This window comes from Mus caroli, unplaced genomic scaffold (assembly GCF_978045245.1).
Source record: "Mus caroli unplaced genomic scaffold, Mus_caroli_1 scaffold_2, whole genome shotgun sequence".
NCBI classification, from domain to species: domain Eukaryota; kingdom Metazoa; phylum Chordata; class Mammalia; order Rodentia; family Muridae; genus Mus; species Mus caroli.
The window spans coordinates 78789570-78803493 of record NW_028227257.1 but is presented as its reverse complement, the minus strand read 5'-3'; the positions used below and the strand labels follow the sequence as shown (position 1 = coordinate 78803493).

General features: G+C 46.4%; 1 protein-coding gene across 2 annotated transcripts in view; it reads right to left on the bottom strand.

The window, feature by feature from the left end:
* The window catches only part of Ldlrad3 (low density lipoprotein receptor class A domain containing 3), a 235446-nt gene that overhangs the window by 118287 nt on the left and 103235 nt on the right, over positions 1 to 13924 (bottom strand). The gene's annotated exons all lie outside the window — the stretch shown is intronic.

The following is a 13924-nucleotide window of genomic DNA, read 5'->3' as shown; positions in this document are numbered from 1 at the left end:
ATGCCAGCACTGGAGAAGAACAGATGGGTGGGTCCCTGGGGCTCAGTGGCCAGGCACCCTAACCTACTTGCTGAGACCCAGATCCCAGAAAAAGACCCTGTCTCAAAAACAAGGTAGATGGCTCCTGAAGAGTTTGACCTCTGACCTCCACACTCTAGTAAGTGTACATGATACGCACACACACATAAACATCACATCACATCACATCACATACAAAGTCCTTGGAGAGGCTAGGACAGGCTAAACACTGCAAGTCCAAAACAGGGGAACAGGTAGGTGAATGGGTGAGCGGATGGATGGTACCTATGGAGCTGGATGGTGGGTACGGTGCTTGCTTCTTTAGAAGCTGAAGAGCTGGTCAAAATGCATCCACGGCATATCAGAGCAACTGCTGTTGGCATTTAGTGAGTCCTTGCCACACTAGGCAGGGTGCCAAGTACTTCGCACAGATTTTCTCATTTAATCTACCCAGCAGCCACTCGCTGGGATAGCATGCAGGAAAGCTAACGTGACACTCTCAAGACTGCCTCTTCCAGAAGACCTGCTTGCAAGGTCATATCTGGCTTGGCTGGAGTTTGGGACTGTGGTTTTTTGAGAGGGTAGGGACACCCTACCTCTAACAGATCTTATACAAATTCTTCAGTTTAGTTTGTGCTAACATTAGTGTTTCCTTTGAGTCTGGAGTCTAGGAACGTACAAGGCAAATAGTGGTTGTGATCATTAATAGTGATTGTCAACTTAACAGGATCTAGCATTGCCTAGAAGACAGGCCTCTGGACATGTCTTGTGACGGAGCATCTAGGTTAGGTGGGAAATACCCCCTAACTGCAGGACAAATACAAGCAAGAAGAAGGTGAGCAGTGAAAATCATCTTTGCTTGCCAGCCACAGATGCAATGCGATCAACTATCTCAGGAGCAGCACCTTCAACTGTGAACCAAACAAGGCCTTCCTTTAGTTGCTGTTGTCAGGGCTTTATATCACAGCAACGAAAAGGTAACTAAGACAGAGACGGTGGGCAGGTGATCAGCCCTGGACAGAACCTGGGTGCTGAGTCTGAAATGAGCTTGCCCGGAGGGCAGCTCTTCACCACGCTGCTGAAATCCAGATGAACTGAATGCGTCTGGTAAAAGTGCTCTAAGAGAGACCTCTGAGGAGCCAAAGCTTGGGCCTCCTCGGGATAGCACTGCCACCATCTTTTGCCTATATTCAATTTGCATTGCACCCTTTTGATGTAATAAACCATGGCCCTAAAAATGACCTTATGCAGAGAGAAATGATGACCCTGGGAGAGTCTTGCAGAGTCCTGATGGAGTGGGGTATGATGGGTATGGCTTCGATCCCCATTTCAAGGATATGCTTTGAGGATAAAGAGACTCACTTAAGTTCACACAGCTAGGGAATCTAGTACTGAGGGGAGGCCCAGGCATGTGGACTCCAGAAGCCATGACCTCAATCAACCTAACGGCATGTCTCTCTGCCAAAGGCTGTCACTTCTTCCAACAGAAGCTAGACTCCTGCACTAAAGAAATTTATTTTGCACACCTGCTGTACAAACAGTTTGAACAGAAACAGTTGTAACTTGGACTTGATTTACGGTCCTGCTAAGCCCAGTAGCCCTGGGGGGTGATGCTCTTTCTAGCTAATGGTGCTGTCTGCTCTGGGTGTCGATTAGGAGACAGGAGATGAGATCTATGGCTAAGTGCAGGTAGCAGTCTCACTGAACATCTCTCCAGACTCCTGTCTGCGAGGCCGGAACTACATCCCTCCAAGAAGGAAAAGGCCATTTCTTTGAAACAGATAGACAATAAATTGCCTGCATGTTCCCACTGTCGGTATGATGCCAATTTAGGTGGCAGCGGACTCACAGTCAACAGGGTATAAGGCCTAGAGTGAGTCCAGTTTCAGCCCCGACTTTCTGTAATGGTGCTTGTGAGTTCTTCACAAAGCATAATCTCAAGAGAGTCCTGGGCTCAAACTCAGACTCCATTTCAATGATGTTAGACACATTTCTTTATATTGCTGAGCCTCAGTTTTGTCACCGGTACAACCTGCTTACCAGGAGTCTTATAAGATGGAGATGGTTGATGTAAAAGCTTGAGTAGAGACACTGACAATGCCTGCTTCTCTTATCACTGCAACAAAAGGCCCGACAGAAGCTACTGTGTGGCTGTTTCCTTTAGAGGGAGGAGCAAGCCTCAGAAGACTCAGACAACTAAGTATTGGAGAATCAAGGAGGTCACATGTTTACAAGACTTCTTAGTAATGTAGCTAAGTAAACACTTGCTATGAGAGAGGAGACTCCAGCAGAACTGCCTGGAAGTTATGCAAGGAGGTCTACGGATGTGAACTCTCACCCATGATGCAGTGGGCAAGGTTTTGATCACCCATATTAAGTAGCTACAGTGAACCCATTGGTCACAAAGCTAGGTTTGGGTGAAATCATCTTTGTTCTGTCACTAGTGCCCTAACTGCCTGGCATGAACAGACATTAGCTTATTCCCTCTTAGGAATAGTTACACAGCAGAGCCTGTGGCCAAACAGGGACCAGAAGAACCAAGGATTAAGCAAAGAGGAGCAGAGATGTGGTCCCTGTGATGGGTGATGTGATGTGCAACTGAGGCTGATTCATCTGAAATGACACCTGCTCAATGACCACAACTAAGGCAGCGGTGGCAGCAAGAAGGTAGTCTCCAGTCTCAGAGCAAGCAGCTCTTCATCTCGAAGAGTGGGTGCAAACCTGACCTGCATATTCAGAGTTCTCCTTATCTTTCCCCCCTTTCCAGAAGCCATTGTTATAGATGGATCAAGAGTCAGAGACATAGGTCTCTGGGAGACATGTAAGAACTACAGGGTACCAGGAAATGGTATGGTGACACCACTCTGTATGTCCAGAGCAGGTCTCACACATGGAAATACTGAAGCCCAAATAAGACACCACACCCGCCCAAAGTTAGAGAGCTCTTATTGGGTGAACTTGGGTCTTGAGCCTGACTCAGCTGCTTCCAAGTCTAGCCTCTTTCAGTTATGCTGTACTATGTCACAGGCGGCTGCCACAGGACCACATTTGGCTCAGGTCTCTTTCCAGCTTTCGGATACAACAGAGAACAAAAGAAAGAGATCCAGGAACAGAAAGCCCTTCTCCCACACACAAGTCAGAATGTTCCAGGCCTGGGATAGACAGCTCTGCACTAGACCACAAGCCTATGACTCTCAATCTGCCCAGAAAGCCCTTGGGGCTGCCTCCTCTTAGAAGATGATATAGGCCCATCACCTACAGCTGATGGCCCAGGTCTCTCCAGGTGGCCACCAAACACAATAGCTGGACTAAGAGCCCAGTGTGGTGACACATACCTGCAATGGCAGTACTGAGAAGGCAGAGGCAGGAGGACAGCAAGTTTGAAGCCAGCCCAAGTGACACGGTGAGGCCCTGCCTCAGTCACCATTCAGTTAGGCCAGAACAGCCATGAACTCAGACAAGCAGACCTACCACACTGCTCAAGTGGTGGCTACGACTCCATCCCAAGCTGTAGTCATTTACGGTACACCTCCTTTGCCTCTGTGCTCGCTGCCCTCCAACTCCTGCTCCAGGATCCTGCTAGTACAAAGCCAAGACAGGCCAAAGATCCAGAAGCAGGAGCCATAGCTCCTCTGCCATGCTCCCATCTTTGCTTGTAAACATCAGAATGGGCTCACTGTGTGACATTTCAACCGCGGAGAAGCGTATAAAGGAGAATGTGAACTTCATCACTGATCACCACCACACAGGGAAGATGTGATGATATGTGCATGCTTGGTCCATGGAGTGGCACTATTAGAGGGTATGCCCTTGTTGGAATAGGGTTGTCACTGTGCACATGGGCTTTAAGACCCCATCCTAGTTGCCTGGAAGCCAGTATTCTGCTAGCTGCCTTCAGATGAAGATGTTGAACTTTCAGTTCCTCCTGCACCATGCTTGCCTGGATGCAGCCACATTCCTGCCTTGATGGTAATGGACTGAACCTCTGAACCTTTAAGCCAGCTTCAATTAAATGTTGGTCATGGTGTCTGTTCACAGCAGTAAAATCCAAACTAAGACAAAAGGGTGATCTGGATATTTAGTAAATATGATTTCCTATCAGCTACCCTTCTCGCTGCTGTGGCCAAAAATCTGGCAAGAGCAACTTGAGGGTGGAAGGACTCACCCTGGCTCACAGTTTCAGGAGACTTTCAGTCCATCAGGAAGGGAAGGCAGGGTAGTAGGTGTGGTTCAGTTCACATTGCTGCGAGTATGAGGTGGTGTCACGACAGCCAACCAGAAAGTAAAAGCAGGACCAGGTTAGAAACCCCCATCTGTGCCAGACAGGTCCCAAAGCACCCCCAAATATTACTGCTAGCTGAGGACCAGGTGTTCAAACCCATGAGCCCAGAGAGGACATGGCACATTCAAATCATAACAGCAGCAAGAACAATCATGTGTAAGTGGGTCAGTAGGTCAAATCCTGATAACATAGCAAGTCTGGAGTGAAGTCTGGTATTCAACATTACTCTGTAGCTCCTAGGAAATGCTGCTACAGCAACCACAACACTGTGAGTAACAGAATGCCACACACTGTCTTGTCCACTGCCCAGAAAATGTGCCCAGTGTGTGAGATATTGAGTAAGCACTGATGGAATTAACAAGTGGGCCCCGGTGGGCAATTGTATGGAAATGCACACAAAACACATGCTGCCTGGAAACCAACTTCGGACCCTTAACATATTGTCAGTCATTACTGATTCACAGCCTGGAATTGTGAGCGTTTGTGTTTCAGGGGTGGGGGGGGGGGAAACACCTATATACTTGCCTGAGTGCATGTGGAAGCCAGAGGTTAATCGCAGGTATCTTCCTCAATCACTCTCCAACTACCTTTGAAGGCAGCGTCTCTCACTGAACTGGGAGCTTGCTGACTGAGTAGGACTAGCTGGCCAGTGATCTCTAGGGATTGTCTTGTGTTTGGATCCCTAGTCTCCAGTGCCAGTATTTCAGGTGTAAAAGCACTGTTGCCCATTTCTTCTTGCTGGTGGAAATCACACTCAGGTCCTCATGCTTGCACAGTAAGCACTTTACTGAAGGAGCAATCAGCCCAGCCACCCCAGCATTCTGAATGGCTGAGTACGACTTCACTGCGTGTGCGTGTGTGTGTGTGTGTGACCCATAAGTCAGAGGGTCGGTTACCGACAGACACTTGTGGTGCTTTAAGTAACAATACACGCCCAGATGGATACAGTCATTCCTGCCTGTAAAATATCTCACTGATATACAGCTGCTGAGTCCAAAGCTATGCACACTGTAGATTCTGGTGTCCCTTAGCTCATCTACTGGTGTCCTCTGGCTATAAGGAAAGACTGCTGCCTGAGACAGACAGAGGAAGCCACAGCTCTGCACTTATGTTAGGCTAGTCCCTAACTGTTGGACCACTCAACTATCCTCTGCCCATCTCTGTCTCCTTCCATTCCAACCTCGGAACGTTTCATTACCCTGCAGAGGAGGGGACATCCGCCCGGGTCAAGGGAGCCAACTATGCCTCTTTATCTTCCTAGGTTTGCACTTGGTATAGGACACCAGTTTTAGCTAGAATGGGTTTCCTGCTCTGCACAGATCTCCTGCAGATGCAGAGTCTCTGTCTCTAGGCTGCACACTTCCCTCTGTCTCAGAGGGCTGCTGGGTGCAGGTGCTGTCTCCTGGGGCTATCCACTCTCCAGTGTCTTTGCAGAAGCCCTACCTCCCCGTGTAGCTTTGCAAAGAGTGAGTGGGCAGGCTGCAGGCAGCAGACTCACCAGGGGCTGGGACTCCCCTCATGGTGCTTATTTCCATTAATAGCAGCCAAACATTTCGGTGAACACATAAATGGGCACAACCTTGCTAGAGTTGGGAAATGGTTAGAATCTGTCCCTCCCCAGGGTTCCTGAGCTGTGCTGGATCTCTAGGTTGAAGTGCGCTGTTTTCAGATGAGTCCTTTGGGGGGGGGGGAACTATGATTAATAAAGCCATCAGATCAGGGATGCCCTGACTAAATACTGGCTGCATTACTAAGAGATGAAGAGAGCAGTAGCACATACACAGACCTTCCCTGGCTTTTACCATGTGATATCCTGGGCTATCTCAGGGTTCTGCCAGCAAGAAAGTTATCATCATGTATGCCTCCTCTAGAACCAGAAACATTCCAAAGTAAACATCTTTTCTTCATAAAGAGCCTCTGGTATTTTATTACAGTACCACAAAACAGACTGATACAATCCTACTTTTCCAGATTCTATTTATGTCACGCACAGAGCAGGTGACCTTATCATTCCTTTCTTCCTGGAATTATCATCACACAATTAGATGCTATTCCCAAAATCACAGCCATGAAAACAGTGAGGAGATAACCCTGACATTATTGCTCCAAATCAAGTCTAACACTGACTTCCTAGATGTGAGTAACTGTGAGCACCAAGCAAACTAGAGACTACTTTGTGAGCGTTCCTCATTTCAACAAGGAGCAAAATCATTTTTCCCTTGGACACAAAAGCTGTAGGCTCATATACAACTGGTTATTGTTCTAGCAAAAAGGCCCTGTTGAGTTTGAAAATCTTTATTAGTTTTACCTATTTGAAAGAATTTATACTCTACCTGTGCAATATACAAAATAGACTTAAAGGAGAAAAATCTGCCACACTGTTGGCAAATAACAAAATGTCTCTGAGCCTCCTGCTATGGATCAGGCAGAGGCATCTGGTAAATAGTGAAGAAGGCTCTGGGAGGTGAAGACAGAGGTGGATGAGGCTCTTCCTGCAATTCAAAAAGCGTCCTCAAGAGGGAGCTCATCTCAACTCCATGGAGGCTAATGCCTTAAGACTTCCAGGTATGCATGGGCTGTGATACTCCAAATGTAGCCAAGATGGAAACCCGTGCAACAGTCACAGTCTGCATCTTTACCTACTCATCTATGCATTCCACTCACATTAAGGCAGAGACTGCTCTACAGTGGTTCGGATGGGGACCCACAAGAGACAGACAGGACATGTCTGGAGGTCTAGTGCTTGTAGAACTGAGAAATGAAGACTATTCCAAGGAAATGCAAGCGTGTGTACCAGGGCCTGCAGGTAGGAACAGTGTGGAAACGGAAGAGAACTGTGAATGTCACAGGACTGTGCCATTTCTAGCAGTGAATGGACTTGCTATCTTTAGCTAAAAAAGTATCTTAGGACATGCAAGATGGCTCAGTGGGCAAAGGCACTTGCCATGAAAGTCTAATGACCCAAGTTTGCAGCCCTGGAATCCACAAAGAGAAGAGAGAACAGAACAGACTCCTGAAAGTCATCTTCTGACAGTCAATGCACATGCGTGCATTCTCTCTCTCTCTCTCTCTCTCACACACACACACACACACATAGAACACACTTGTAATGAATAAAATAAAAATACATTTCCCTTAAGAAAAGTACTGCAAACCAGTTATAATTCAGTTCATTGTTAATGTTATCGAATGACTGCTACACAAAAGTATAAATTAGAAAGAAACTGAATTACAACATCCAGGCAATTTAAATCACTGTGAACACCTCCTGAGATGAACGCACGCATTCAGCCATCACTAGCTGAAGCTCTGAGGAAAGCAAGGGGTCTGAATTTATCTCCAGATTGGGTTCCTCGCCTACTCTTTCTAAAACGTCAAACTGTGGTTCCTTTTCAAAGTCAAAATTACATCCTGGTTGGTAGACAAGACAGCAAAGAAAGAAACACAAGAACAGCCTGCCTGGGCTCTGTCAGAAGACTGGGGGCGTGGTGAGGGGCCTCTCCACTGAGGTCTCAAAAAGCAAGACAAACAGCCCAGAAACTCAGGTCCACACTGATCCTGGATTCCTGTGCAAATCATTATTGTCTGCTTGTCACAACGGCTCAGCTCCACATGAAGGCTGCAGGGGACTCAAGTTCTATTGATCAGTCGTGGCCATGTATTACTCGTCCCTAAAATAACATATTGGCTATTTGAGATGTGAGAGAAAGGCCAGCAGAAGCAAGCTAACTGAAATAGAAATATGGAAAGAAAATACAATATGAAATAGCTTTGCCAGAAGATGCTCTAACAGGAATAAAAATCTCCCAAACATCTCCTCTTTTAAGTCTCAGATATGCAGTTCTCAGCCCAGAGTCATTGCCCAGGATGTAAGAAGGGATCAGGGTTCACAAGGAGTTCATAAGGTCACAAGGGATTCCAACTATATGGCAGAATCACGGAAACCCAGACAAGGCATTTACTCTCCCCTACATAACCCCATGTCCCCAACTGTATAAGAGGGGACAGGGACACTACTGGCCTCACCAGTCTGAACAGAGATTCTGGTCTTCAGACACCTGATGCCTGGGGCAGACTCATGCTCCCTGACCTGACTGGTTCTGCAGTTTGCTTACCCTGACAGAGGTGAGGAGCGACCAGTGTCATCCTTCCCCAGCTTGTGGCTCTGTGCTTTGCCTTACTCAACACCCACCCCCCCCCTCTCTCTCTCTCTCTCCCTCCCTTCCTCTTTCTTGAACTCAGAGCATGGTAGGCAAGCAAAGTACTCTACCAGTGAGTTATATCCCTACAATTTTTGGGTTGGTCAGTCAATCTTTCTTTCTGTCTGTCTGTCTGTCTGTCTATCTATCTATCTATCTATCTGACTATCTGACTATCTATCTATCTGACTATCTAGCTGGTTTTTCAAGACAGGGTAGCTTTGGTTGTCCTGGTACTCGCTCTGAAGACCAAGCTGGCCTTAAACTCACACAGATCCACCTGCCTCTACCTCCCGAGCGCTGGATTAAAGACGTGCATCACCACACCCAGCTGTTTTTAATTTTCTTGAGACAAGGTCTCATTAAATTGCCCAGGCTGATCTTGGAACTTGTAATCTTCCTGCCTCAGCCTCCCAAGCAGCAGAATTATGAGTCTGTCCCATCAAGGCTGGTTATCATTCTGTCTTTATGTCACACAAAGGACAAGTGTGGATGTTGCAAGGAAAATAAAGCATGTGGCTTTGGTCGTTAGTCAGAGCAGGGATGTAAGGATGGTATAAGGAAGGTATAAGCCTGCCCAAGCTCAAACCTCATTGGCTGGCTGATGGAAGATGCACTACTTACCTCACCTTCTGAAGCAAGATCAGACATTATCAACTCACTGGACTACTGAGGGGACTGAATGAGAGAATTGGTAACTTCCTAAACTCTCTCTGGAGGACAGTAAAAGCTATAATTGCTATACTGTACAGTAGCTATAATAAAATACAATATTTCATATAGTATTATTCAACAATATTTACTATTATTCATAGTTTTTTTTTAAAAATCACTTAATTTTTTAAAGGGCTGACCAGTAGCAGACACTCAATCAATATGCGAGGAATACAAAGGAGCTGAAAAGAGTGTGGCTCAGCCTGGGGAAGCCTTACAAAGTAGAGCTGCTTCAGCTGGGTGTGAACGACCGACCGACCGGGCGTGTGTCCACAGGGTGGAGGGGGAAGGGCACTCAGGGCAAGAGGAACGGTATGGACAAAGCCTCCCAGTCATGCCAGGTTACAGAGGTCTGGGAGAAATGAAGGCAGCAGGAAAACGGAGTTGGTATAATGAGGCGAGGCTGAGACAGTAGGTAGACACACACTCAGCCCAAGAGCCAGAGGAAATCTTTACTAAGATAAGCAAGGTGCCATATTTGTTTCTTATGAAGAGATTCCATGGATGCAGACGCATAGTAGGAGGTCACATAAGTTGGAATACTCCTGTACCATCAGAGGCCTCTGAATAGTCCGAAGAAAGACACGCCTGTAAGATGCTGGGAACCTTTCATGGGACAAGCTCTTTAAACTATAAAGGATTCAAAGTGCATGGCACTGCCTTTCAAAAGGGGTCCCATCACCAAGAATGACAAGGGGAAGAGGCAAAACAATGAGACCAAGCTGGGATTAGAAAAGCCACTAACCAGAAGGGGTTTCTGGCTATTACTCTGGCAATTGAAAACATGGATGCGCGCACGCGTGTGTGTTTGTGTGTGTGTGTGTGTGTGTGTGTGCGCGCGCACGCGCGCGCGCAATGAAGATTGCAGCTGCTGGAAGCAAGAAACTAAGACATTTCCAGCCTAGGCTTCTGAATCTTGAAAGGTAGAAATGGCCTTAAAAGATAATTAACACAGGCACGGGTAGATTGGATAACTCAGCCCTTCCACACCTTCTCTGTTCAGCATAAACCTTGTAGATGTGGGCCTGGATCCCTGGTTCCGGGAACAGATGGGTGCACAGCACCGAACAATGCCCTCCTTAAGGGGGAACCACCCCAGGTACATTGTCTCAGTGGAAGGCGGCTTCCTAAAGCAAGGCACACAGAAGTGGAAAAGGAAACTGGCTAAGGAGGCTTGTGAGAATCAGTTTTCACAGCTGAATACACTAAAGAGAATCCATTCTGGATCATTTTCTCTCTCCCTAGATGGGGGTTTGGATGTGTGGTATATGGTGTGTGTGTGTGTGTGTGTGTGTGTGTGTATTTGTGTGGGGTGTGGGGTGTAAGTGTGATATGTGTGTGTGTGTGTGTGTGTGTATTTGTGTGGGGTGTGGGGTGTAAGTGTTATATGTGTGTGTGTGTTGTGTCTCTGTGTGTTCTTTACCATGAGACGACTTTATATTTCAGAACTCCCACCCTCTCCTGTTACCATGGCCCCCACCAGAGCTAAGGCTTCCCACCCCCCCGAAAAAAGCACTGATTTCTTTGTCTTCAAACCTGGAAAGATGTATTAATGATCTTTGATATGGGCTGGTCAGATATAGGTGGAAAAACTCTTTGAGGCTTTTCTCTGTTCAGCAGAACCTATCCTGACAGTTGGTCTGAGTTCCTGAGATGGGAGAGACATGTAAACACACATGTGCAAATCACAGAACAGTTTTCTCCTTAAAGGGGAAAGGAAGCTTTGGGGAATGAGCTCCCTGGAGTTTTACCTAGCTCTCTCAACACAATTCATGGAGGCAGTAGGACCTGGGAGTCAAGAGTTGGTCCTGGCAATTGTTGCTGCAATGCTTGCTGGAAGCACAAAGAATAGCCATTGTGGTACCTTCAGTAACTGGGAACTCCACCAGGCGCCAGGCAACAAGCACCTCCTACTGCTCTGAGGAACCAGCAAGGGAAAGAACTCTTTCAGGGAAATAGGTCTTCAAAGTATCACAAATGTAGTTATGGGAAAGTTTCATTGGGGCTTCTAAGGTGGTTTGGATGAGAACAACCGCCATACTTGGTTCCAGTTAGGGGAACTTTTGGGAAGGATTAGGAGGTGTGGCCTTGTAAGAGGAAGTGTGTCACAAGGAGTCAGCTTTGAGGTTTCAAAAGCCTAAGCCAAGCTCAGTTTTTCCTCTCTCTCTCTGCAGTTTGTAGATCAGATGTGAGTTCTCATTAATACTTCAGCATCATGCCTTCCAGCCTGCTGTGGGGATGCCATGCTTCCCACCACAATGATGTGGACCAAGCTCTGAGACTGTATGTAAGCCCCCAATTAAATGCTTCTTTCTGCAAGTTGCCTTGGTCATGGTGTCTCTTCACAGCAATGAAACAATGAAACAGAATCCAAGTTTCTATAGTGTCTTTAACAAATCAGTGAGGCCTCAGATAATCTGACTGTGATCCTATCAGTGTCTGGGGATGACCATTAAAGACAGCGGTCCTGAGCCTGAACTTTAATAGAGCAGTGATTCTTGGTCCTGGCTGCACATCTGAAAACCTGGGAAGGTTAAAGAGCAATACAAACCTGCATGGTTGTGCACACCTTTAATCACAGCGCTCAGGAGGCAGAAGCTGGTAGATCTCTGTGTGTTCATGGCCAGACTGATCTTCATAATGAGTTCTAGGCCAGCCAGGGCTACATTGTGAGACCCTATCTCAAAACAAGCAAACAAGATTAGCAGAACAAAGCCAAAGCTACCTGAAATCTATAGAACTGAAGTGCTAACACCAGATAATGGAAGATTAGTAATAATAATAAAAAAATTACTCCTAGGGACAAAGTAAGACTTTTAGATATACAAATTTATATGCCCTAAAATAAGAGCCCTAAAATACATAGGGCAGATTAACAGAGATAACGGGACACACCAACACTTTCAATGACAGATACAATAAGCTAAAGATCAGTAATTAAATGGAAGTCATTAGCAGCACCATATATTAAAAAAAAAAAAAGGCCAGGGCTGAGATGTAGCTTAGTTGGCAATCTAGTATGCAAAGCCCCAAGTTCAATTCCCAGGACTTCATAAGCCAGGTGTGGTGTTTGTGGTCACAGCATGAAAACCTTTCTCATCTCCATAGAGAACTCAAGTAGATCCTGGGCTACATAAGACCTTGTCTCAACAGAGAGAAGGGAGAAGGAGGAAGAGGAGGAGGAAGAGGAGGAGGAGGAAGAGGAGGAAGAAGAAGAGGAGGAAGAAGAAGAGGAAGAGGAAGAAGGAGGAGGAGGAGGAGAAGAAGAAGAGGAGGAGGAGGAGGAGAAGAAGAAGAGGAGGAGGAGGAGAAGAAGGAAGGGGGAGGGGGAGGGGAGGGAGGAGGGGAGGGGAGGGGAGGGGAGGGGAGGGGAGGGGAGGGGAGGGGAGGGGAGGGGAGGGGAGGGGAGGGGAGGGAGAGAGGCAGAGAGAAAGACAGAGAGAGAGAGAGAGAGAGAGAGAGAGAGAGAGAGAGATTTTAAAATAACATAAAACAGACTCAACAGATGCCTCTAGAACACAGCAAGTACAGAACACACATGACACATGTCAAACCAAATCCAAGAACTTGAAGGAGACCTCAGTGGATTGTGAAACTCCAGAACTACACACTGTGTTCTCCAGCCACAGTAGAGTAAAATAAGAAATCAACCACTGAAGGAAGTTGCTGAAAACAACCATGCGCCTCTCAGGGAGCTCACTCACTCAACATCCAGAGTCAGAAAAGAGAGGTGAGGCGAGGAGGAAACAGTTTGAGATTCTAAATAGAAACATAACAGTATTGAAATGTGAAGAATACATGTAACTCGGGGCCAAGTGAGAAACTTATAAGTGTGAATGTCTGTATTAAAAATGAAGAGAGACTGAAAACCTACGAAAGTAGGTAGCAACAAGAAACAAGACCATAAAAGCTGCAGAGTGGGAGATGAGCACAGGAGAATCAATTATTCAGCTACACACCCACGATCAAGAATCAAAATTAAATTAAAAGAACAACCTCATCTATAATAGCATCAAAACCAGTAAAAATCCTTAGAAATAGATTGAGCAGAAGACATGTAAGGCTTGTGTGCTGAAAGCTGAAAAACACCCTTCAAAGAAATAACTTGAATAAACAGAAAAAAAATGGTGGTGCTTTGAATGTGAAGTGTTCCCCATAGGCTCGTGAGCTAGAACACTTGGTCCCCAGCAGGTGGCACTTTTTTCAGAAGATTGTGGATACCTTTAGATGTCTAACCTTCCAGCAAGCCTTACCAGGGGTAAGGTATAGGCATAGATTTCTTCCAACCTATTTAATAAGGGCTCAACCTCTCCTCTAGCCCCACACCCACCAGAGGTAGTGGAAGAGAAAAGATACTAGGACATGGGGAAGTAGACCTGTTTAGAAATAGTTCTTTGGGAGCAAGTCCAATCTTCATTGTCAGGATATCATTTCAGTCCAATAGCAAACACCATACACGAACCAGCAGCTACAGTCCAGTCCACTTGGCAGTCACCACACATGAATAAGTAAGGGCAGTTCAATCCAGAAGAAACCGCAAGGCTCTCTTACCAGCCAGAGACCACGGAAGCAGCAAGAAGCCACAGGAGCCTCATGGGAAGTTCTTTGGCTAGTTTCTCTCTATGGCATTATCACAAGCAGAACTCAGCAATATAATGTAAGATGAACCAATAGCAAGGTGGGGGCGAAGCAATCCAATGCTCGAGCTCCC